We start from the raw sequence: 26,346 nt of genomic DNA, 5'->3' as shown, positions 1-26,346 counted from the left end.
AATGTATTAAGACATCTTTGTTGACTGTTCATTATAGTTGACTAATTATTATTATTATTATTATTAGCAGTTTCATTATTTTGAATTTGCAGAGTTTGTTGTCTTGTGCACTTGGTTGTTTGTCGGTCCTGTTGGGTGCAGTTTTACATTAATTCTTTTGTATCTCCTGGATTTACTGTGTATGCCTGCAAGAAACTCAGGATTGTTTCTGTTGACATATATAGTATGTACTTAGATGATAAATTTATTTTGAACTTTGAATTTTGAACGGTGATCTCCAGTGGTTTCAACTGTGGGTTTCCTGAGGTCCAGGAACTAGGCCAGCTGAAGTTAAAACCAGAAGAGAGAAAAATTAAGGCCTAACTGAATTAAATGAGTGCTGCTTCATGATGGCATGTTGATCATGACCTACCTTTATTTATGGAATGCAATCTCTCCTTCACCTTTCCTGCCTTGACTGGGAGAAGTGGCTCAGGTAGAATCATGTTGAAATTGACAACACTACTTTAAATGTCTCTGCTTTTATTCAGCATTCTCCAACTCCAGAAAGGGTTTGCAACTGTATTAGATGGTCAAAATTAACCTTTCAACCAATTAATTTCACGTTACCTGTATAATATTTATTACAATACATGTAATCAATCCAAACACTTGCTAACCTCATTGCCACTTTTAATTAATCAACATAAGTAGTGACCTTTGGTCACACTTTACTATTGCATTGGCTTAAACCAACCAGTCAGTTATGTAACCTCACTTATCCAACCAATCCAACAAGCAGCGTAATAAGCAAATCAATTAAACTCTCCCTTGTTGGATGCTCAGTCCTATCTAGTGCATGAAAGAAAAAAAACTTTCTGTCAATCCCCAGTCATTGGGAAAATAAGCCACCACCCACAATATTTGTATCTTAATCAAATATCCTAGCTAGTATTGCTAGTCTTATTATAATGCTAAGATAAAGATACTTAAAAGTGGAAAAAATTGGATTTGAATTGCTCATGCAAAATAGTAATTTAACAATAGAAATTGTCTTATTTTCTGTCACAGTTCATTGCTATCCATATTGAGATGCAAATGAAATGATTCAGGCAGTCATTCAAGGGGGAGTTGTGTTCTGCCAATTTTGCTGGTGTTGCAATAGTTTTTTACCTGTGCTAAGGTAATGTAAAAGTTAATTCTGCTTTAAGTTCCACCGTATTCAAGACATTGAACCTCTTTTTATATTTTGCACTGGTTCACAAAATATTATCTGGTAATGAGGAAAAGTTTGTGCTTCCAATGGAGCAGTTAAGTCTTGGTCATTGTTTTGACTCACTGAACACAAGGGCTTGCTATACTGTTCATCTGATCTTATGATTCAGGGAGACGACTGTATGAACAATGACCTTCACAATCAGAAATATTTAAAAATTGTTAAAAGCCTTTGACAACTGGAAATGCTGTTAGGACGCTTTGATGACAGGATGTCAGGATACACTGCCCAAAGCACATGCACTGTGCTGAACCTGTTCATAGGTTAGCTATCAGGAGCAGGGAGTCAGCTTATTCAGTTTCAATCACACAGCATGAAAATAAACCTACTGGCCCACAATATCCATGTAGGCCATCAGATGTAGGATTAGTGTAATGGGTTGTTGAAGGCATTGACTCAGTGGACCACAGGGCCTATTCTAAGCATGACTCCAATCAATACTAATCCTATTAATAGACATCCCATTTATCAGTGTTTTGACAATAGACTATGATGTCCTGACAATTCATGTACTCCTCAAGATATTTCTTAAATGAGTTTCTATATGGTAAAAGATGGTTCAACTGCGTAAGCATGGAGGATGGTGAGTAAGGATTGGGTCCAAATGGTCCACTTTAATGTCCAGTTTGATGGTTTTTTCCCACAAACTGACCAACCACCCAAGCAGATAAAAATTAATACAGAGTTCCAGCTGATTGCCAGTCTTCAAGACGGCTTTCAAAATGAAGATTGGCTTTCAGGTACCAAAAGCAACTTTTAAAAAAATGCAATATTTTAACTGAAACTGATGACAACAATAAAAACTAATAAATATTACAATATAATTTGTCATTTCAGTTATCTAATATCATCTTGTAATGACAGGTGATAGATTGACAAGATTAAAATTTTATTTGGTCCATATATCATTTGCATGATAATGCTACAACAGACTACTATACTTCATGTGCATCAGGAAATATTTTCATGCAAGGTAAAAAGAGAATATAATTGTCATAAAAATGTGGTCTGACTTCACATGCAAGGTTTTGTAATTTTACTATGTAAATGAGTTTGAGTGGCAAGATCCTGTTTTTGAAAACACTTATTTGAGCACAATTTGCAGCTGGAATCTGATGAACAAAAGCACCGTTTAACATGATTTCAGATGCAGTGTTAGTACTAAACACTCTGTAGAAGTTTCAGAGACTCTGATTATTTTACAATGCATTCTCTTTAATTGGTGATTGTCAGTTTGATATATGAGACTATGGAACATTTTCCTATCTTTTTTAAAAATACAGCTTTTGGTCGTAGGGGTGAGAATCTAAACTGTTTCAATGATGCTGGCTAACTTGATGGCTGAGTGGGTTTAATCAGTCATAAGTTTAAAACAGTCAAAGTTCATTCTGGAGTTCTGGAGCTATAGGGTTAAACTGCACGGAAATGAGCCATTCAGCCCAGATCACTCGTGTGGACCTTGATGTGCTAACCACTGAGCTAATCACATTGGATTTCATGTGGTCCATGTCCCTCCAAACCTTTCTATCCTTGAACCAGCTCAAATGTTTTTAAATGTACAGTGCCTGCCTCTTCCACTTCCTCTGGCATTTTATTCTATATATCCTCTACCCTCTGTGTGGAGAAACTCACCCCTTGCGTCCTCATTAAACTTTATCTCTCTCATGTTCAGTCTATGTCATTTAATATTAGACACCCTACCCTGGGGAAAATCACTGTGACCATTCACCTTATATCACACATCATTATTTTATATACCTCCATAAGATCACACCTTAGCCTCCTTTGCTCCAGGGAAAACAATCCTCACTTATCTACTTTCTCCTTGTGACTCAATCCCTCCAGTCCTGGCAATATCCATGAGAAATATTTCTGCACCCACCCTAGCTGAATCACATCCTTCCTATATCGTGGTGACCAGAAGCACAGAAGCACCAGAAGGTGTAGTTTCACAAACATCCAATACAGATGTACAATGATGTCCCAACTCTTGTAGTGAGTGCCTTGTTTGATGAAGGCTCATATTTATTCATCAAATGCACACTTTGTACATTGAAACTGCACACCCAAGGATGTGCTGGGGTCAGCCTGCAAGTGTCACCTAACATTTCGACGCCAACATAGTATGCTCACAGTATTCTGCAGAACAACACAAGCCTCAACGATATCAAAACAAAGCAAGACAACAACAGAAAAACAAGCCTCTTTCCCATCCTTCCCATACAGGCAGGCCTCCAACCCCAGGCCAGGTGCCTTCAGTCCTTATCCCAAATTCTCAGACTCATAGCAGACCTCCAACTTTAGACTCCACCCCAGTATTCTGATCACATATTTAACTTTTAGGCCTTGAATTCCGAATCACATAAATCTCCAAACCCGGTGACCCAGGCTCTTATCACTCCTTTGGACCTTTGATCTTCAAGCTTCTACCTCTGTAGGAGCTCGAGACTATGACCTTTATCCTTGGCCTTTAGAATTTGTTGGGTTTGTCCTTCGGACCTCTTATTCTGTGCTCGCACAGGCCTCAATTTCCGGACTCACACACTCCTCTGAACCGGTCTACTGGCCTTTGTGCCTACCGCCTATACCTGGAACCGATGCACATGTGGGTCTCCAACCCAGGACCAGTCTCCCACCTGGGGATTGCTGGTCTCCTCAGCGTCTGCAGCACGACTTCCAGGATTGGTAACTTTTAACTGTGGAGCATTCCATCCTGGATTTAATCTCCTGCCCGGACTCTTCATTTACTCCTGACCTCTAACTCCATCTTATCCATTTCCCTACCCATTTCCTGACCCCTTTCTCCCTGTACTGTCCCCAAAGCCATCCTTATGAACGTTAAATAACAAGCAAGTCTGAGCCACAGCACTGACACACATTGCAGGTTGGTGCCATTTATCAGCGAGGGTTGATCGGAAGGTTGTGTACAGCTGGTGTGACGTACACCATCTTCACCACCTTCTTCATCTGTATTTCTTTTTGGGAAACAATGTACTTGTTCTGTAAGGATTCCCTTTCGAACAACATTCCCAGGGCTCTGTCATTCACGGTGTGTATGTACTAGTCCAAGTTAACATCTCAAAGTGTATCACACTGTATTTGAGTTGAATGCTGAGCATTCCTTGGTCCTGGCAAGCCAGATCTGAGTGTGTTGCAACTGGTTTCAGTATCTTTTAGCTTGAATAGAAACAGCAACTGGAATCCTGATTTATAATCACTCTTGGAATTGTGGATGCTGGATGAAGACGGCATTGTGTTTGTGAGGAAACTTGCAATCATGCAATGTACTGATGTGTACTTGTCAAAGCTATGTAATTAATGACAGGCACTTAGTTGCAGCACTAGCTTCAATACCTATTCAACTGCAGCGTGGTTAGAGGTCAGTGTATTTAAGAAATAAGCTGGTAATTGATGCAGTGTACTGTTTGACAGACAGGGTACAAGGTTTCATATAAACTGTTAGCTTATCATCTGGTCAAGCAGAGCTCTTGAGTTGTATATTATCTGCTTGTCCTTTATTCCGTAAAAGGAATGAATATCAGGCTGATTCTGGACAGGTGCTATGTTTTGAAAGTTTACTCTCCAGGCGCTGAGGATGAAAATCAAATATGTGCGTTTAGGCATTCTGCCATAAAGCGATTCAGTGATGAGTTCAAAGTGTACCCTTAGTGACTTACTGAACATGGAAACATCCAGCATTTACTTTGGATTCAGTCTATTGCATTTTCCTGCCAATGAGTTTTATTTACAATGGTTTTGTTTTCATTGCCCTTGTACCCTACTCAATGTTCACTGGATGCTTTCAGAAGGTGTCAAGGTAATACCACATGGCAATAAACTGCCTTCATTTAATTTGTTGATTGTTTTAATCTCCTTAATAGAGTTGATGTTTATCAAATTGAAACAATACAGTGAAGGGCTTTATCTGGCATTTGTTTACACTGATACTTCTTTTTGCTTAGTCAATAAAGTGTTCCAACTGTACTGCATTTACTTAATAGAATTTCATTATTGCAAATTCTTGCTTGATCCATTAAGACAGCATTGACTGTTTTAGACAGTAGAAGGTTAAGAGAAAATTAACTACTCATTTCCAAAAATTGGTCAACTTTCAAGGCACAGAGTTCAACAGCCTTTGTAATGAATATCCATAATTAAGCAATGAATGAATAACATTCAGAGAAACACAACAACATTTTGGAATGTCAGTGTAACTCGTCTCATGTAACATTGGTGGTTAACATTCATTATTTAAGCTGTATACTTGAAGGATTGCTTCATGTCACTAACTGCTCTCAATGTGCCGAAGCACTCTTTAATGTGAGAAGTTTCTGTGGAGAAAGCACCAGAAGGAATACAATCTTAATGTTGCCTTTAATGTGATAAAGTGTCCTTGTTGCTAATTTGAATTACTGACTATTATCTTAGAAGCAGTAATGAGAAATGTAATGGGAATAGTTTTCTGATCTCCTGACCTTGGCTGGTATTTTCCATGATTGTGAGCTGATTAATGTTAAGTATGAAGGACAGATATATTCGTGACTTGAGAGAAATAGTTGATTGCTGAATGTACTTCTTAGCAATACTGGACTTCAAAAACACAATCAAATTGTTTAAGACAACAAATGAGATGTTAATATTTCAATAACCACATTGTTGAATGTGGTTCAAGGAATGCTATTAATTTTTTAAGAAGATTTATTTTGTGTAACTAGCAATACTGAGTTGTCTGTCATCATGGTAAGAGCCATACCAGTTCTCCTCGTCCCATGTCTTTGGTGGAGATGAGTAATATTCTGACTTTGGGAATGTCATTGAAAAAACAAACAAGAATTCAAATAAATATAATCCAGAGAGAACTGCACAGATCTAGTATGCAGAGGAATTTGCAGGTGCAAAGTTTACACTGAGATACAAATAGAAGGATTCTGTTGGATCATGGTACTTAGGCTGATAGATTGCCTTCAGGCAAGAATCAAAATATATTTGTTTCCAATAACTGAACTATTTAACATATAAGATAGCTGTTTCTCAGAAGCAAAATGCAAATACTGTGAGAGGTTATCACCGGTACCTTCAGTTTGCTTTAAGGAACTTATTTGATGTAAAAGACTTAGATATATCTCTTTGCTGTCCTTCAAAAGGTCATCTGTTCATGGTGTCATCTGAGGTTTATCTTTACCTCCTTTCACTACAGCTTAGAAATCCTAATCACTTAATAATCTTTCAAGAATTCTGAAGCTGTATTTGTAAATTTTAAATATATATATAGTTTCAAAAGAAAATTCTAGTCTCAGGAACAACAATAACTTACTATTTAGAACTTGCAACTGAACCAGGCTGGTAATTATAATTGGTTCCAATACCATATGAAGAAATTATTGAGCTGATGTCACCAACAAGTTCTGCCAATGTGTCTAACACACCAATGGGAAAAGGAAGGCAAGGGAAAATTGCGCAAAATTCAGATGTAACTATTTTATAAATCTCCATTAAAACATTAAGGCATTCTTCAGAAAGTCATTGATGTTAAATTATAACCTTTTTGAAAATTGTAATTAAATTTAAAAGGATCAAATTGGCTTAATTGTGATGATATTGTTGGAAGGTCAGAAAGCTAATGGGGCCTAGCTGAAAACTAAAATTAATGAGACTTCAGACTTTGGAATGTGTGGCTGCATATTGATTGGCTGCAAATTGTGCAGCAGTGAAACCATTTTTGGGTTATTTTGCAGTAACCAGAGTCAGAGTATGCAATGAGAATGGTATGAAAGAGGTGATAGTTTTGATAAATAAGCTGTAATGTGTTCCTTTTAATAATTAGTGAAATTTGACAAGACTAAGTATGGGACAAGTATTTATATAAAACAAATTATTAACAAAGATGCTTTGTTGGGCAAGTTATTTTTATCAAAGAAAATTAAACATAATTAGCTATAGGCTTCAAATTCAAATTTAGATGAATTTATTGTCATGTAAATTAGGATGCAAGCTCACATTGAGCTCACAGAGAAAAGAGCATACACCTACAAATCAACACAATCATATGTTGTGCAATCTGTGAAGTTGTTGAATATGAAATGTTGAAGTAACAATAATGGAATGACCAAGAGAGATAGAATTAAGAATCTTAGAATGTGGCAGCATGACTGGAAAGAGTGTGTGAAAGAGGTGATTGGTTCAGAAGTCTCCAAATAGTGGAGAAGATAGATGAGGGTCAAGGGAATGGCCAGGGCGGCATGCATCCACAATGATACTGTCAGCCTTCCTGAAGCAATGCACTGTGAATATGGACTGGAATGAAAGAAGTGACAAGCCTGTGATAGATGGGACATGAACAAGTATACTGAGTATAGATTCATTTAATAGACAGATTTTGTGGTTGTGTTGCTATTGATTTATAAAGAAACAAATTGCCAAACGGCATTGAAATATAAACAGAAAATGTCAGATTCACTTAACAAGGCTGTTAGAATACGAGAAGAAGGAATAGTTAATGCTTCAGACTTGGAAATAAAATATCAAAATGCTTTGGTGATACGAAGAAAGATAGTATGAAATATATGTACAATTTGAGAACATTATGCAACAGGAACAGTAATATTGTCAGGGAATTTAAAACAACTCCATTGCTAGATGTAATAATGGAGCAAAAGAGGCTTAGTAGGATGTTGTTTAGATTAGTTAGCTTTAGCTACAAGAAAGAACTGGAAAACCTTGAGTTGTTCCCTCTGGAACGTCGGAGGCAGATAGGTGACACAGCGAAGGTGGATAGTCAGTCTTTTTCACAAATGGAAATGTGAAATACTAGAACATATTAATTTAAGGTGATGGGGGAATAGGTTCAAGAAGATCTGCAAGCAATTGTGCTGCTTGGAATGGTGACTCCAAGGAACTACAATAGTGACATTTCAGAGGCACATGAATAGAAGGGGATGAAGGGATACATAGCTTAGCTGCAGCTGCAGACAACATCATTGTCAGCACAAACATGATGGGACAAAGGGCATGAACTTCTGTTGTACTGTTCTATGTTGTACACTCAGTGACCACATTATTAGGAGCCTTATAAAGTGGTCATTGAATGGTTACTCATGGCCTTCTGCTGCTGTAGCCCATCCACTTCAAGGATCAACATGTTGTGCATTCAGAGATGCTCTCCTGCACACCACTGTTGTAACACATGGTTATTTGAGTTATTGTCGCCTTGTAGTAAGCCTAAACCTGTCTGACTATGCTGCTTTGATATCTCTCATTAATAATCCATTTCACCCACATGGCTGGCTCTTACTGGATGTTGCTTGTTCCTCACAACATTTTCTATTACCTCTAGAGCAGGAATTCTGGTTCACTGACTTCTCGGTTAATGGTAGGGGTCCATGGCATAAAAAAGACTGGAAATCTCTAGAGACTGTTATGTGTGTAAATCCCAGGAGATCAGCAGGTTCTGAGGTACTCAAACCTGGCACCAATGGCCAACTCACTTTTAATCACATTTCTTCCCCATTCTGATGTTTGGTCTGAACAACAACTGAACCTCTTGACCATGTCTGCATGCTTTTATGCATTGAGTTGCTGCCGCATAATTGGCTGATTAGATATTTGCATTAACAAACAGCCATACCTAATGACATGCACATTCAGTGAATGTCCCAAACTTATTCCTGTTCTTCCCAGCTTATGGCAGGGCTACATTCATTTGAACTGGTCAAAACCTGAACAGTCTGTAAATCAGGAATGTGGTCACAAATTACGATCCCACATGGCAGAAAATGTCGCTCTGAGGTAGCTGGTAAATCCATTCTGCTAGTCTACCAAACGCTTCTGTGTATGTATAAGCTGTGAAGAAGTCAGGTGTTTGTAAATCGTGGAGGAGTCACAGTTGATGATTTAATAGTTAGGGCAAACAAGATAATTTTTTAAGCAACACACACAAAATGCTGGAGGAACTCAGCAGGCCAGGCAGTATCTATGGAAAGGAGTAGAGTCAACAGTTGGGCCGAAATGTTGACTGTACTCTTCTCCATCAATGCTTCCTGGCCTACTGACTTCCTTCAGCATTTTATGTGTGTTGCTTGGATTTCCAGCATCTGCAGATTTTTTTCTTGTTCATAATTTTTTAAAACGGTTTCAGTAAATATTGAAATGGTACTTAAACCCTATTTTGTTTTGTTTTATTTTTGTAAAGATGAGTAATGTCCATGTTTTGTTTGATATTGTGACAAACATTGACTGCCAGACTGAGCAAGAGCTGTGTTTGAATACAACAATGCCCTAGAGATGTATTATGTATTCCCAGCAGTTTATAAAAGGATCCTACATATTTAGTGTAAGATCTCGAATGCATTCCATTCAACAAGAAGTAACCTCATAAAATTTTTAAACAGTGAAACACTTGAAGTTATAAAATCAGTTTACTTAGATATATAACCAGATATAATTTGAAGAGATCCATCGGTTGAGTTATCCACAAACCTCCTTGGTGCATTTGCTGTCTCTGGAATGTCCTCCCTAGTGGCTTATGGCTCCATTGGATCATATCCTCCTGCAGATTGTGGCCCTGTGTTTTCTGCCTAAGCTTCCATGATTGCCTCTTTTATGTGTTTCAAATTACTGTTCATCTTGTATCTCATGTTCTTGATCATCATCCACATGGGTGTCATACGTGTACACATATTGATCGATATGAATTTTTTTAACCTTTATTCTCCACCTTCGCTGTGTACACTCAGTGGCCACTTTGTTGGAGGACCTCCCGTAAAATATAAAATGGCCACTGGATATATGCCCGTGGTCTTTTGCTTCTGTAACACATACACTTCAAGGTTTGATAAATTGCAGATTTAGAAATGCTCTTCTGTTCACCACTGTTGTAAAGCATGGTTATTTGAGCAACCATCATCTTCCAGTCAGCTGGAACCTATCTAGCTATTCTCCTCTATTCACTCTCATTAAAAAGTCAAAGTATATGTTTTATCAAAGTACATATATGTCACCTTTTACAACCCTGAGATTCATTTTCCTGCGGGCATACTCAACAAATCTATAGAAAGAGCAAGAGCATAGAAGACAACAAACTGTACTAATTGAAATATAAATAAATAGCAATAAGTAATGAGAACACGAAATAACAAGATAAAGAGTCCTTAAATTGAGATCATTGGTAGTTGGAACATCTCAATAGATGAGTGTAATTATCCTCTTTTGTTCAACAGCCTGATGGTTGAGGGGTAGTAACAGTTCTTGAATCTGGTAGTGTGAGTCCTGAGGCACTTGTACCTTTAACATGATGGCAGCAGTGAGAAAAGAGCTTGGCCTGAGTGGTGAAGACCTTTGATGATGGATGTTGCTTGATGGTTAGAAGAGCTTTACCTGTGATATACTAGGCCAAATCCACTACCTTTTGTAGGATTTTCAAGGTGTTTTCACCTACAGAATGGCTGATCACTGTTTATCTACCTGTTGTCTGTAAACTTCAGTCTGTGGTATGCAAAAATCCCAGGAGATCAGTAGTTTCTGAGATATTCAGACCTAGCACCAATAATCATTCCATTCTCAAAGTCACTTGGAACCCATTTCTCCCCCATTTTGATGTTTGCTCTGAACAACAACTGAATCTCTTCACTATGTCTGCATGCCTTTATGCATTGAGTTGATGCCACATGATTGGCTAAATAGATATTTGCATTAACAAGCAGATTTTTAGGTGTAGTTAATATAGTGCCACTGAGTGAACGCCTGGGAGTCCAGTACCTCCATGTGTTTGTCTTGACAATTTCCCATGACCTGACTGCTAAAGCATCTTCTCTTCATTTCCATTTCAAAGGCACTTTTCTCAAATGAATCCCCTGTGTCATCACCTCTGAAATCTCTTTTCCACCTCTCAGTCCAAGTTACAGTGCACTAAGTGGTATGTAATCAGGATGCACTGCTTGGGGGTAGTGGTAGAGAGTGATACATTAGGGAGACAAGAGACAATAATATAGGTGCACTGATGGATGCTTATGTGCCCTATTCAAGGGAAAGTTTATACTGATCTTGGATTAGACTCAAAGGTCAGCACAACATCTTGGACCAAACGGCTTGCTCTGTGCTGTATTGATCCACATTTTTTTTTCTTCTTCTAAACATAGCTACAACCATAATGGTTGACCTAGTTACATCTCAGCTGGGGAATGCTACGGTGATTTGCGGGGATTTAGGCCAGAAATTAAACGATGCAAGCAATGAATTGTTTAAATCTATTGTTAATCAATGATCTTTTCATAATTTCCTTCACTGTGTGGGCCAACTGTTTAAACTTCACATTTGACGTTGGATGGTCTGCAGTCATTTAATTGTGGCATTTGTTATTGGAGTGAAGAATTGTGATAATCTGATGAGATAAAGGATCATTCTCAGAAACCATTTTTTTTCAGGGAAGCCGTGAATTGCAAACCTGATCCTAGAACCTCCCAGTCAGTTTAGTGGATACGACTGAAATGGAAGCTCTTCCCACTTCTTCAAGCGACCATCAACCAGAAAGAAGTATTTTGTTTCCATCTCGAAGAAACAACAGGTCCCCTTTGGAAGAACACACAGGCCACCTCAGTCTTTGTATTGGAATAGTGTACAGTTGCAACCTGTATTCCTAATGCATTGACAATAAAAGTTCAAGGGAATCAAAGTCTAAATTAGTCACAGACCAATACATGCAATCATCACCTACTGCCTTCAATAAAATTTTTTTGTGGTATTGACCAGTCTTTATCTTCACCTTTGGAATTGCCACTCTTTTGAACCACTTAGGAAGTCTTGACTTAGTTACAACTTCCTCAGAGGAATCTGACCTCTTCACTATCTCGTCTGAGATTTGCTAATATCTAAATTTGTATGTCTGTTTCAATATAACATCTTTCCAGGGAGATTTAGTAGTTTTTGTCTTTAATTCAAAAGTCATCAATGACAACAGGTAATTGGAAAATAATGTGCTATATTTATTTCAGCGCATGAAACTTGAAGAGACATTTGACTACACCAAAAGCCTCTGTAGATCCTTGGTTGTTGTGCCATGAAACAATTGCTCATAAGTATTCCAATCCATACAGTAAGCAAAGGTACCTGTATGAATTGTCATCTTACTTGACAACCATTCCTCATGACCATGACCTTGTAATGACTAATACACTGTAGCTCATGTCCATGATGACAATGCTACTGAACATTTGCCTTGCTGCTATACGGGCCAATGAAGGGTCTCAGCCTGAAACTTTAACTGTTTATTCTTCTCCATAGATGCTGGCTAACCTGTTGAGTACCTTCAGCATTTTGGTGTGTGTCCCTCTGGGTTCAAAGTAAATTTATCATCAAAATACATACATGTCATCGTATACAACCTAGAGATTTATTGTATAAATCAGCGCTCTTTGTATATGTGCTTAATTGTGGGGAGGGCTTTACCCATGATGGATTGGACTGTTTCCACTATTTTTTGTAGTTTTCTAACATCTGCCGAGCCTCTTCGTTTATGTGCAGGCGTATCGCTTCCTATGAGTTGGACTGCCCTTCCCAGACTACCCTCCATTATTGTCATGTTGACAGTTCCCACATTCTAGGTCATAGTCACCCAAAAGTTGACCATGACATTTTATGTACTCACCTGAATTAATAGCGTGAACAAAAAAATTGGGGACTGCCATTGATGTCTTCGGTTTGCAGAGCGACTGAAATTACCTCACTCTGGTGGTTTCTTCCATGCTAGAATTATCCTAGTCCAGTAAACCAATGAATTGTGTGGAAGAAAATGCCTATACAGTAATTAACAGTGCTGAAATTTAGATGAGTTGTAAAACTGTGGTACAATATTGCACGTGCTGGAATTGCTGATACTGTATACTCAGCTATGTAAACCTTGATGAGGAGATAATTTACAAGGTGTACTTCTTTTAACCAATACTGCCAATAAAAATTAGCTATACCTAGCTGGATTTATTGAAAATTTGCATGTCACAAAATGATTGTGGCATTTGCCCATGTAACAGAGGTTGCAGAAGGTTTTCATTAGGTTGGATGAAGAGTTCTTGCAACAAGGCATGTGAGGAGAAAAGCCAGAGGTGGCAAAAAAAAACACGCTTTAGCATTGACTAGTTAGAGAGAAAATCAATAGTTGATAAATGCTTTTGGTTAAAGAAAGATTAAAAAAAATCAAGCAAGTTTTCAGTCAAAGAAATGCAATATCATTGATATTGATGCGCGTTGTGAATGGGGAAAAAAGTAAAGAAGCAACTTTTGTTGTCACCAAAAATATGTGACCTTTGAAAGGAGGAAGAAGTCACACTTGAATCAATTAATGACAACATGCATACTTTTAAAATGGAAGTGGATGTTGCCAGATTCGCTGGACGAGAGAAAAAGCTAGGTGAAAATTAATAATGGGAGGACAGATGCGTGGAAGGTGCAATTCTGAAAGTTCCTTGCAACTGATAAAGATAGGTGCATTCTGGCTGCTCAGATGAGTAGAAGTGACAATGGTGGCACTGAAGGGCATAGTCTTGCTCGATATGAAGAGTAGCAGCAGAATGAAGAATGGAAGAAAAATGTGCATGTACAAACCCAGCAACTACTGACCCTGTTATATAACCTGTCTAGTGAAAATATGTTTGGAAATGATAATAATACATGATCAAAAGAAATAGAATCAGTCTGGCTAATTTGTTTCGCTGTACTTGTTCCATAGCTCTTTAAGATCCTTTATCTCAATGACACTTTCTTAATCCCTTTAAAACTAATTCTCTGATTTGTCAGTTTGGAAGTATCCAAATAAATAAGGGAGAAAAAGGAACATCATGAATAGTGGATAGACTATCTGAGGCTCTGTACTTGGTGAATCGTGCACTCTCTTGCTTTCTGATTGGTGGCAACGGCAAAAAAAAGCAATGCTGCAGACTTCATCATCGCAAATCAGCAAGCTGTTTTGTTTATGTCTCCCTTCCCGCTGTGTAAGTGTGCCCCTTTGTTGGGGAGAGAGAAAAGCCTGAGGTATGTCGAATTGTCAGGGTAGACAATTAGTTTTTGTGGTACTTCAGATCACGGACTTTCTTGGGGCTTTGCTGTTGACTGCTGTGTGAGTGGAAGATTCAAATGCTTTTTTCGCTGAAGTAAGTGGGGGGGGGGAAGGACGTTGCTTTGCTGCTGCTTGTGCATGGGAGGATGGAGAAGGGGGGCTTTGGGTGTTCTAACGATTTTACTGTCACTTATTCTTTGGGGCACATTTCTGTTTGTGGATATCTGCAAAGAACAAGAATTTCAGGTTATATAATGTATACATTTCTCTGATACTAAATAGAACTACTGGAACTATTGAGAATCGGTTAAACTGAAGGAAAATTACTGAAAATATTGGAAAACTCGAATAGGTCAGGCAGCGGCTGTGGAAAGAGAAACAATTGATATTTCAGGCCAAAGGCAGAAACTGATAAACTTGAGTTTCCTTCTGAGAGTGCCCCAATATTTTCTACTTCTATTCCAGATTTCAAAAATCTGCATAGATTGTTTTTATTTTCATTAATTATATTTGATTAACATTCACTTTTGATGAGGTAACATGATTGATATGAGTAACACTGTGGGCATTGTCTTTATAAAGAATTTCATATAGTTGGTTCCAAAAGCAAATGTGTCAAAGATCAGAATAAAAAGTGATTGTTAAAGATTCATGGTGATATGAGGGGGGGGGGGGGGGGATAAAGAACTCACATAGCCCATAAAACATTAAGCATCAATTTTTTTAAATAAAAGACTGGTTGACTATTTAATGTGAAGAAACAACAGGAAAGGAAATCTGCAATGGCTTTCCCCAGACTGTGCTACATTCACTTTCTTGAGTTAAATTGCTTCGTAATGATCCAATGAAGTTACCTGGCTTGGGAAAGTATCCTTTGATTCAAATTCACAGCAGGACAAGTTCTGTTGGACATTGCAGTTTCCAATCAGATATGTGCAGCCTTAATTTGTCAGAAGAATGGGTAATAAGTTTTGGAGAAGTACTAAATGGAGATTACAAGATAAAATATTAAACACCTGTGATATTTAATTGACAGCTGTCGTTGGTTTAAACAATGTAATTTTAAAAACACCACCAGGTTTGGAAACAGTTCAACTATCAGGCTACTGAATGAGTGTGGATAACTTGACTCACCTCAACACTGAACTGACCACTGAACACAACCTGTGCAATCACTTTCAAGGATTCTACAACTCATGTTATCAGTATTATTTATTTTCTTATGTATTATTATTATTATTATGATTTGTTTTTTTTGTATTTCCACAGTTTGACCTCTTTTGTACAGAGGTTGCTTGTCAGTCTTTATGTGTAGTTTTTCACTTATTCCATTATATTTCTTTGTTCTGCTGTGAATGCCTGCAAGAAAATGAATCTCAGGGTAGTATATGATTGCTTTTACTATAAATTTTCTTTGAACTTTGAAAATTTGGAAAAGTTTTCTCAACCGTTCCTTGATAACAATGAATAGATTGTGTGGTTAATGCTTCACAACTTTGCAAATCTGCTACCCGTCTGTTAACCTAGTGAGAAATGAAACACAAGCAACACACACACACACACACACACACACACACACACACACACACACACACACACACACACACACACACACACACACACACACACACACACACACACACACACACACACACACACACACACACACCTGGAGGACACTTCTCCATAGATGCTGCCAGGCCTGCTGAGATTCTCCAGCAATTTTGTGTGTGTTGCTTGGATTTCCAGCATCTGGAGATTTTCTCTTTGTGATTGGAGAACTGAAACACTATTTTTTTGATGTTAAATAGCATTACTTCTTAGGCAATAAAGATATTCAGAGCAGTTTCTGGTGTGATTTGTGCCTACACCTTTTGGTTTGACATTGGAGATGAGCAGATAAGAATTTGAAAAGTGAACTGCTTTGGTAGAAAGAATGCAGATTATCTACTGTTCTTCATTTTCAGTTGGGAGACTACTGAAGTAAATAGATTCAATAATGCCACCACAAAATACATACTGTGGCTGCTCTCTAGCTTTGTGGATGAATGCACTGTGTGGTTTGGTAGTGAGCCAATGCACATCCTAGAAATCTCTAGGTGAATATGTGGCCTCGGCTTACTTGGCTAATTTGAAATAGGGCAGTAACAGGGCACTGGTTGCCCTAGGAAACCTGTGGGGCGACTATTATCAGCCAGAATGTTCAATCTTGATGTCCATCAGGGATCACGACTGTAAACTGCATGTGCATGAGCAGATTCAGGCTCAGTCGTGGTTCTGGCCAAGGTTAAGTTGATGCTCATTACATTGGCTTTGATGTCGAAAATATCTGGTTGATTGATCCATTGCAGTATTGCAAGCACTAGCAAAACTGTAGTCTTCAGAATTGTATTAAGTTTTGATTGAATTGCATTAGATTTGCTGCTGCACATGTGCGCAGCAGAATTCTGTAGCATGGAAGGCGAGTAATCATAGGGGACTTCCAGTGATCAGACAAATGAGTCTTCAAATCCCACTGCAATGAGCTGCAAATTTCTTCAATTAAATCCTTCATAAACATGCCTTAAGTGTTCCTATCTACAAATAGATAATTTATTTGCAATGGCATTGGAAGATGCTTTCAAATTCTTCTAAAGATAAAGAACTTTTTAAAAAAGCAATAATGTTGTCTAGATGTCTGTAACAAATGACATTTAAAATAATCTGTACAAGAGCTTTTCTGTGAAAAATTAGGTCACTTTAAGATACCTGCATGATCACCTGTCATATACAGCTTATTTTCAGGCAAAGCAGAAAGAATGCTGGATGTTATTACAGTCAGGTTCATTATGGAGTACTCATTTAATGGGTTCTCCTCTAATAAAGGAGCTATAAATAATAATTGAATGATTAATTGCAGCTCCTCTGAACTGTCTCTGTTGTATTATAATTTCAAGTATTGAAAACCTTTTCCTGGAAACTGGGTCACGTGGCAGTGCATTTTTTATCCCCAGCATTAAGCATGCAAAAGTAAATCTGCCCTGAAGTGGATTGGATCTTACTGGTTTCCTGGTGGAGTTCTCGTGTTTAGAAGTTTGACTAGCTGCTTTGTGGCATAGACATTTTTGTACATTTTTGATGGTCTTCTTGTGATTATATTGGATTTGCTGACTGCAAAGTTCTAAACTCAACTGAAGACCCTAAGCCTTATCCAATCTATATATAGCTTCAGGTATCCTCACTAAAGGGAGGTTATACTGTAACTATCTACTCTTCAAAGACTAGTTCACACCCCTGCTTATCATGTACATCAAGTTTTGCTGGCAATACCCATTATTTGAGCAGTGGGTCCCTCCTCCCTATTTCGAACTAACAAAGTAGTTTAGAGACAGTTCATTTATTTTCAGTGATACACATTTAAATCCAAACAACATTCCGAGAAGACATTTAAAACTCACAGATGATCTCTATTTCATAAATGACATCCAAATTACAAACCACTTCTACAACATCAAGGACTTCCAAAACACAGGTGTAATTTCTATAAGCACAAAGGACTTATCCATGAGTTGCAAATGAACCCAGTCATCCTTTGCAGCAATCAAAGGCAGAGGAAAGGATTCTAGTTCATTCAGTGTTTCTGTCATTCTTCTTGATGTTCCTGGACAATTCCTAAAATGGCTGAACTGCTCTCGACATTTACACTGTTTCTCTACTACTTGGATAACTTCACACATGTGATTTTTTTTCAGACACAGTACTGTCAAAAGTTTTAGGCAAATATATATAGCTCGGGTGCCTAAAACTTCTAAACAGAACTGTGTATTATGTCCTTCCAGTTACACTTAATACTATTGAGCTATTACAAAGCTGAATACCTTCAAAGTGCCTGTTGTACAACAGCCTGGACCCTGATCAACTGCAGCTCCAGGCCAGGACTTTAAATGCTGCTGCTGGAGTCCCACCACCAGTCTGCAATCCCTTGTCTCTCAGGTCCCACTGCAAACTCTTGGGTCCTTGAAGACTTCACCTTCCCTGAACCCTCCCCTCCCCTCAAACACTACCAACCCCTTCCCCCCTGCCTCTGATCCCAGCTGTCATTCATGCTGGATCCTCACCATTCCTTCTCTGAGGGAGAACATTCTGACCTCAGCAAGGGCCTCATCTTTGTCAGCATGCGCCCACACTTCAGTGAGTTCCGTGCCCGCCATGACACTAAGCTTTTCTTTCACTGCCTCTATTTCCATTCCTACTTCTTTGCCCAGGACTCTCCAGCCCACACCAATGACCCCTACTCACATCTTCAACCCTCCTCCTCTTCCTGGACACCCAGCTCTGATCTTTTGTCTGCTCTGGAGCTTTTCAGTGCTAACTGCCAATGAGACATCAACTGGTCTCGGCTTCACCGATCCTCTTTCCAATTCTAACCTCACTCCTTCCAAGTGCACTGCTCTCCACTCTATCCACAGTATTCCTAACCTCACCATCAAACCTGCAGATAAGGGACTGCTGTAGTAGTCTGACGGACTGACCTCTAGTTTGCTGAGGCCAGGAGACAACTCTCAGACACCTCTCTCCTGGTACTTACCCTTGCAAGTGGAACAAGTGCCCCAGCAGCCCCTACAACTCCCCCCCTCACTACCATTCAGGGTCCCAAACAGTCCTTCCAGGTGTGGCAACACTTCACCTGCAAGTCTGTTGGGGTCATCTACTGTATCCAGTGCTCACAGTGTGGCCTCCTGTATATTGGTAAAACCCCCCCGACATAGATTGGGAGACCATTTTGGTGAGTACCTACACTCCATCTGCCTGATAAAGCAGAACTCCCAGTGGCCATCCATTTAAATTCTACTTCCCATTCCCATTCCGACATGTCAGTCCATGGCCTCATTTACTGCCATAATGAACCCACACTCAGGTTGGAGGAACAAGACCTTATATTCTCTCTGGGTAGCCTCCAACCTGATGGCATGAACATTGATTTCTCGAATGTCCAGTAATTGCACCCCACCCCACCCCCAACTTCACCATTCCCTATTCCATTTCCCTTTCACCTCGTCTCCTTCCCTGCCCATCACCTCCCTCTGGTGCTCCTCCCTCTTCCCTTTCTTCGATGGTTTTCTGTCCTCCCCTATCAGATACCCCCATCTCTAGCCCTTTATCTCTTTCACCAATTTCCAGCGTCTGCAGATTTTCTCTTGTTTTTAATAAGTACTCTTATTTCTGTTTCCCAGCCACCTTCCTATTTTAATCAATATACAGTACTGTGCAAAATTCTTAGGCACCCTAGCTATATACATATATGTGCCAGAGACTTTTGCACAGTACTGTACATTTTAACACAAGTGGTCTAAAAGCTTCTGGAGACCGAGTTCCCAAGTACCAATAATTAACACTGTGAAGCTGATGCTTTTGAGTATACAAACTTTCTAACGATTAACAGATCAGCTATTTTATATGTTGAGTGATAATATCAATCTAGTGTGCAAGCCTCATTGAACTGAACAACTTAGCCAAAGTCTGTGGCTTTTCACACAGTGCTTGTATGCAAAGCTGTTTAATTTAAAACTGATTGTATCTTGCCAGTTACATTAAGAACTGAAGATTGGCTCCTGTTTATGACGAAAATCTAAAGAAAGAATATTGGTTGGAAGTTTAACTCACTGGAAAACAACTCTTTCATTTTTAGAAATGTCAGTTAGTGTTTAGAAAGCTGAGCTTGACTGAAAAGATGTAAGAGGAGGTTCCCTGGCCCTAGACAGTTAATATCCATCACGACATGTGCAGATTTTGACATCTTTCCCAGTGCAAGGGTACGCAGGATCACATTGATCAAGAGTAAGTTTATCAATGAGCACTCAACTGAGCCATATTTTGATTCCTTTACTTTCCCTGCAGCCACATGAGTTAAATGGTGCTGAGAAATTTAAGAAGTTCCCATTCCTCTTCTGGGAAGTTGGAGCCGAATGTGACAGCCATTAATGATTGGACCCATAATTTGCCATTTGTAGGAATGTAACATTTTGTCTGGCAGCATCACCTCTAAACTCCGCCCCATCCCATTTTATGTTTTAAGTTGGACATTGTCCTGGATGTTACATAGCATAGAAAGGAAAAAAAATATGACAAGTTGTGTTCACAGGGTAGCCAATAAGTTAATTCCTCACCAGTTTTTTACACAAGAGTGGTGAGTGCGTGAAATGGGCTGCCGGCAACGGTGGTGGATGCGGATACGATAGGGTCTTTTAAGAGATTCCTGGACAGGTACATGGAACTTAGAAAAATAGAGGGCTATAGGTAAACCTAGTAATGTCTAAGGTAGGGACATGTTCGGCACAACTTAGTGGGCCGAAGGGCTTGTATTGTGCTGTAGGTTTTCTATGTTTCTATGTTTCTAATTAACACTGCTAGGAATTGACTTCCATTGGAAGTACAAAAAAAACCCTACTCACAATATTTAAAGCTCTATTTTGTCCGAGGCAATCCTTGCGCTATTTGAGAGAATTGGTCCAAGAGAACTGATTTTCATGAATTTGGGAATTAATGTTCTTTCCTCTTCAGAAATGTATGAAAAACCATCAGGGCATGAATATGCATTCACAGTTTGTTGCAGGTTTAAAGTAGAAGTTGAAAGCAAAAAGAATGACAAAATAATGCAGTGATGGTGAAGATTGTCAGTAAGTCCACTGGCAGAGGTGCCCATCACTTGAAGTGTTTTTCCTTGGCTATGTTGAGTTGCATGCAGTTAAGGATTTGATTCATGACATTAAGATGGCAAAATACTTCATGTAGTAAATAGCAGGAATACTAAGATCCTTTCTGGCTTTACAATCACTGTTTTAAAATGACTAGTCTAATTCTGGTCATGGTCTCAGGAAGAAAAGTGATTATTTAACTGGCTAAGTTGGTTGGGTCAAAGGCTCATTTCTGATGGATTCCTGCATTCTTTCCCTTGTATTTTGGTGATCAGTTATTAAACTCAAATCTGTCGAGCTGCAGCAGGACACCAGTCATCTCTCACTCCATTGACTTAAGCTCTGAGAGTTTTTTGGTCTACATTACCTTACAATACTAGATGCTTGTTTTTCTGTGGCAAATTACTTTTCTGAGCTTGGCTTAAGTTATATCTTCAACTACCTGTATATTTTATCCAGTTCTCAAACCTCAAATATTAAATTGGATTTTCAATTACATTATGAAGATCTTAATAAACTAATGTAATTCTTTTGGGGGGGGGTTATGTCCATTTGGGGAACAAAACTGTCTCCTCTGTTCCCTTTTGTTATTTACTAGAGCAAAGGGACAGAGCTTGCCAAGAGATTCTGAGAGATCCATGCTGAGTTACATATACACTGTAGTTGAAGCATCCACAAACTTCAGGAGTGTTTTATAGTGTGTGACAATCTGAATTGAGTCTGGGTGTCTATTTAGGGACATTAATTTCTTTAATTCATTCTTGTTGATATGATGTTTGTCATCTAAAAACAGTGCCTAAGGAGGCGCCACTTCACAGTTAAACAGTTGAGTAAGGCCTATTCTCAGGGTCCATCTTTGTATAGCATTCAGAGACATTTGAAGATTATTAATTTTTAAAAAAAAATCATATTACCCTTTCATCTCACTAATGTTATCTTTCCAGAAATGTTGGAGATGAGTGATATGTTCTTCTTTTAAAATGAGACTGTACCCTAAAAGTTTGTTTTTAAAATAACAACATGTAGGAAGCCTATTCTGAGCTGGGTTTTTAGGAGAGTATCTCAGACCGAGAAGTTACAGGCAGAATTGTAGAGCTTAGGAACTTACTGGCTTAATACAACAAAGGGAGGAGGTGATGTGTTAGAGGACAAGAGTTTGAAGAATGCTTAACTCTTGGTATGTTGCATTGGAACTAAGTGGTATTATCATACAAGGATTTGAAGACACAGTTGAGAAGTATTAAATTGAACTGTTGGTGGACCAGGTCAAAATCTAGTTTGTGGATACGGTTGATGGGTGAATGGAACTAAAGTAAAAAAGGAATTGAATGAATTCAAGTTTACAGAGGTTGGGAAATCAGAAACTGGCCAGAAGATAAATTGGATCTGGGCTGGGTAAAAATACTGCTGTTCAGACTGGAGGGCAGCATGTTGAAATACATCACTAACTATCACAAATTGCTCTACAATTGCCTTTGACTAATATATGGTCAATTACAAGTATTCTGACTGGTAAAGACTATCCCTTTGCCACTGAGTGCAGAACCTAATCCTTTCAGATTTCTAATGAAGTTTTTGTGACATTGAAAACAAACTGAAAGTACTGGGAAATGTACAGAATGTAAAAGAGATAATTAATCCTGTGGATGTAAAAAAGTAACTTTTTAAACTTTACTCTTGTACTGGGCAATTTCTGCATCTTGGCAGTACCTTGTCATCGTAATATATGACATGTCATTGCTTGCTTTTGGTGACTTTGGAAGCTACTCTGTTGGACTGATGTTCAGGCTATAATCTACAGACCGATAGATATATTGAACCGTGAAAAGACAAATGAAAGGTAGCAAAATCAAAGAGTAGATGTGCAGTAATTACAGACTTCACTATTCATCCTTCAGACACAGAAGATATTAAAGCTTATCCCCTTGTTGGTGAAGCTGAGTGTTGAAATATAGAGCATGACTAATCGTGTGTCTTGGTTGGCTGCTGACCTATTAGAACACCTGTCCTTTCTTTATCTCAGTTGACTTGGGGATAATTGCAGGCTTGAAGCCAGTATCCTCTGAGGATAGTCCTGAAATTTGTATCAAATCTCTCAAGTAATGCTCCAAACACACCTCTATTTCAAATTGTTTGATTTTCTTTTGAATTGAATGCCTTTCCCTCTTCTTGAAAATGGATGAATCTGTCCCCAGCTTTTTCTGCAATCTGCATGAAGCGTCACATCAAAGAACAGTTGTAACAAAGTATATTTGTATATAAAGGCAATTTATGAACTGTACTTCATCTACTTTGTGCTGTATTTCTGTAATCCAGTGTTTTTTAAAAAAAATTAAAAAGCAATTTTCCCTTCATCAATATTGTTTTGTTCTTTAATACCTTTTAAAACACGGGTTTAATGGCTAAGGCAGTCATTTATTGTTCATTTGTGATATGAAGACTAAAAATGCTCAGGGTGTTGAACAACGTTTGCAAGAGGCATACTGGGGCAACTAGTGGAATTGCTTCCTCAATGTCAGTGACCCAGTTTCAACCCTAATGTCCGGTGTTCATTGTTAACAGTTTACATATGGTCACAAGCTGTTGACTGATGTCTTTTATAAACCTATCAGTCTCCACAGCTTTCTTGATTATACCTCTTCCCATCCTTTCTCCTGAGAAATGCTATTCTCTTTTCTCGGTTCCATCGTCTCTGCTGCATCTGTTTCCAGGATGAGGCTTTCATTTCCAGGGTCCTCCTTCTTCAAAGAATGGGGTTTCTTTTCATCTACCATTGATGCTGCCCTCACCTGCATCTCCTCATCTTCCTGCCGCCTTTACAGTGACAGAGTTTCTCTTGTCCTTACCTACCACCCCTTGAGCCTCCACATCCAACGTATCATCCTCCGCAACATCCATAATCTCCAAAGGAATCCTACCACCAAACAAATCTTAACCCCCCCCCCCACTCCCTGCTTTCCACAGGGATCGCTTCCTCTGTGAACCCCTTATCCCACTCATCCATCCCACTAATTTCCCTCCAGGCGCTTATCACTGAAAGTGGCTAAAGTGCAACACCTGCCCATTCACTTCCTCCCTCACCTTAATTTGGGGCAAAAACCATCTTTGCAGGTGAGGCAGTACTTCACCTGTGAATCTTCTGGGGTCATCTTTTGCGTCCGGTGCTCCTGATGGAGTCTCATCTGCATTGGTGAGACCCACCATAAATTGGGAGTGTGCTTCGTCGAGGAACCCTGCTCCATCTGCCAGAAGTGGAATTTCTGGTGGCCCAATATCGTAATTCCCATTCCCATTCCCAACCTGACATGTCTTTCTTGTGCCACGATGAGGCCATCCTCATGGTAGAGGAGCATCACTTTATTTTCCTTTAGAGTAGCCTCCAACCTGATGACATGAATATCAATTTGTCCTTCCAGTAAAAAAGATTTCCCTCCCTCTTCCCTCATCTTCTTTTCCCCATTCTGCCCTCTTGCCTATTTCTACTTGTCTATGAACTCCCTCGGGAGCCCCTCCTCCTACTCTTTCTCCAATGGTCCGCTCTCCTCTCCTATCAGATTCCTTCCTCTCCAGCTGTTTACCTTTCCCACCTACCTGGCTTCACCTACCTACTTATAACCATATAACAATTACAGCACGGAAACAGGCCATCTTGGCCCTTCTAGTCCGTGCCGAACGCTTACTCTCACCTAGTCCCACTGATCTGCACTCAGCCCATAACCCTCCATTCCTTTCCTGTCTATATACCTATCTAATTTTGCTTTAAATGACAATACCGAACCTGCCTCTACCACTTCTACTGGAAGCTCACTCTACACAGCTACCACTCTCTGAGTAAAGAAATTCCCCCTCATGTTACCCTTAAACTTTTGCCTCCTGAGACTCAACTCATGTCGTCTTGATTGAATCTCCCCTACTCTCAATGGAAAAAAGCCTTTCCATGTCAACTCTATCTATCCCCCTCATAATTTTAAATACCTCTGTTAAGTCCCCCCTCAACCTTCTACGCTCTAAAGAATAAAAACCTAATTTGTACAATCTTTCCCTGCAACTTAGGTGCTGAAACCCAGGTAACATACTTGAATTATCCTTCTTTCCTTCCACCTACCCTTTTTATTCTGGCATCTTCCCCTTTCACTTCCAGTCCTGAAAAGTCTTGTTCATTACCATGGATGCTGCCTGACCTGCTGAGGTCTTCCAGCTTTTTGTGTATGTCACATATTCTTCTGTGACCATGTGGGTTTCCTCCCATGTCCCACGTGTGCAGATATCGCCACTGTAAATTATTCTAGTGTGTAAATGAGTGATGGATGACGGGAGCTTGATGGAGATGTAAGGAGAGTTGTTTAGAGGGAAACTGGCATACTCTTATCTGCCTTGGAGTTTATCACCGTCACCCTGGCAGTGGTATACATTCCACCCACCTCAGGCCAGCAACAGCCAGGCACTGGAGGAACTGAGCGAAGTCATCAGCAGACACCAAAGAGCACACTTTGATTCCTTCACTATCACTGGTGGGAAATATCAATCAGGCCAGCTTGAAGAAGTCTCTGAACAACTTCCATCAACTTATCAGCTGCAAAACCAAAGGAATCAATACACTTGACCTCTTTTATACCACCATTAATAATGCTTATGCTTTGGAAAGTCCGATCACCATGTTGTATTTCTACTACTGGCATACAGGCAGGGAGTAAAGACTGCAGCACCTTTGGTGAGGTGCAAGAGGTATGGTCAAGGGAGTAGGAGGAGCACTTACAGGAATGCTTTGAGTCAGTGGACTGGACAATATTCATGGATTCATCTTCAAATCGGAATGAATGCACCACATTTGTCACTGACTTCATCAAGACATGAGTGGATGAGTACGTACCTTTGAGAACATATTGAATGTACCTAAAGCAAAAGCTATGGATGAACTATGAAATTTGTAGTCCGCTGAGGCCAGATCTGCGGTATTCAAGACCAGTGATCCAGAACTATACAAAAAGTCCAGGTACTACCAATGGAAGGCAATTTCAGGACCAAGAAAACAATTCCAATTGGAGTTAGACATGGAATCGGATGCACACCAGTTCTGGTAGGGTTTGCAGGCTTATATTTCCTTGAAAGTGAAACGTTGTGATGCTTCAATCTCAGATGAGCTTACTGCTTGTTATGCACACTTTGAAAGGGAGAACAAAACGACACCAGTGCAAATCCCTGTACCATCTAGTGACTCTGTAAACCCTGTCTTGAAAACTGACATTAGAACATCTTTCCAGAGGGTGAACACTCTCAAGCCGTCAGGCCCTAATGGTGCATCTCCTAATGCCCTGTAAACCTGTGCCAGCCAATTGGCAGGGTTCTTCATTTCCACACTGTTGCACTCAAAGCTT

At 39.3% G+C, this 26,346-nt stretch overlaps 1 protein-coding gene across 5 annotated transcripts in view; it reads left to right on the top strand.

Moving 5' to 3' along the window:
• LOC140741889 (contactin-4-like) overlaps positions 1-26,346 on the top strand; it is a 2,152,419-nt gene that overhangs the window by 5,996 nt on the left and 2,120,077 nt on the right. The window contains exon 1 of one of the 5 annotated variants that reach the window (XM_073072412.1): positions 4,919-5,072. The exons of the other annotated variants lie outside the window; for them this stretch is intronic. The gene's annotated coding sequence lies outside the window, so the exon portion shown is untranslated. Of the gene's footprint in view, positions 1-4,918; positions 5,073-26,346 lie in introns of those variants that run through there. 5 annotated transcript variants of the gene reach the window in all.

Source organism: Hemitrygon akajei, chromosome 19, assembly GCF_048418815.1.
Source record: "Hemitrygon akajei chromosome 19, sHemAka1.3, whole genome shotgun sequence".
Taxonomy (NCBI): Eukaryota; Metazoa; Chordata; class Chondrichthyes; order Myliobatiformes; family Dasyatidae; genus Hemitrygon; species Hemitrygon akajei.
This window is presented reverse-complemented; position numbering and strand designations above follow the sequence as displayed.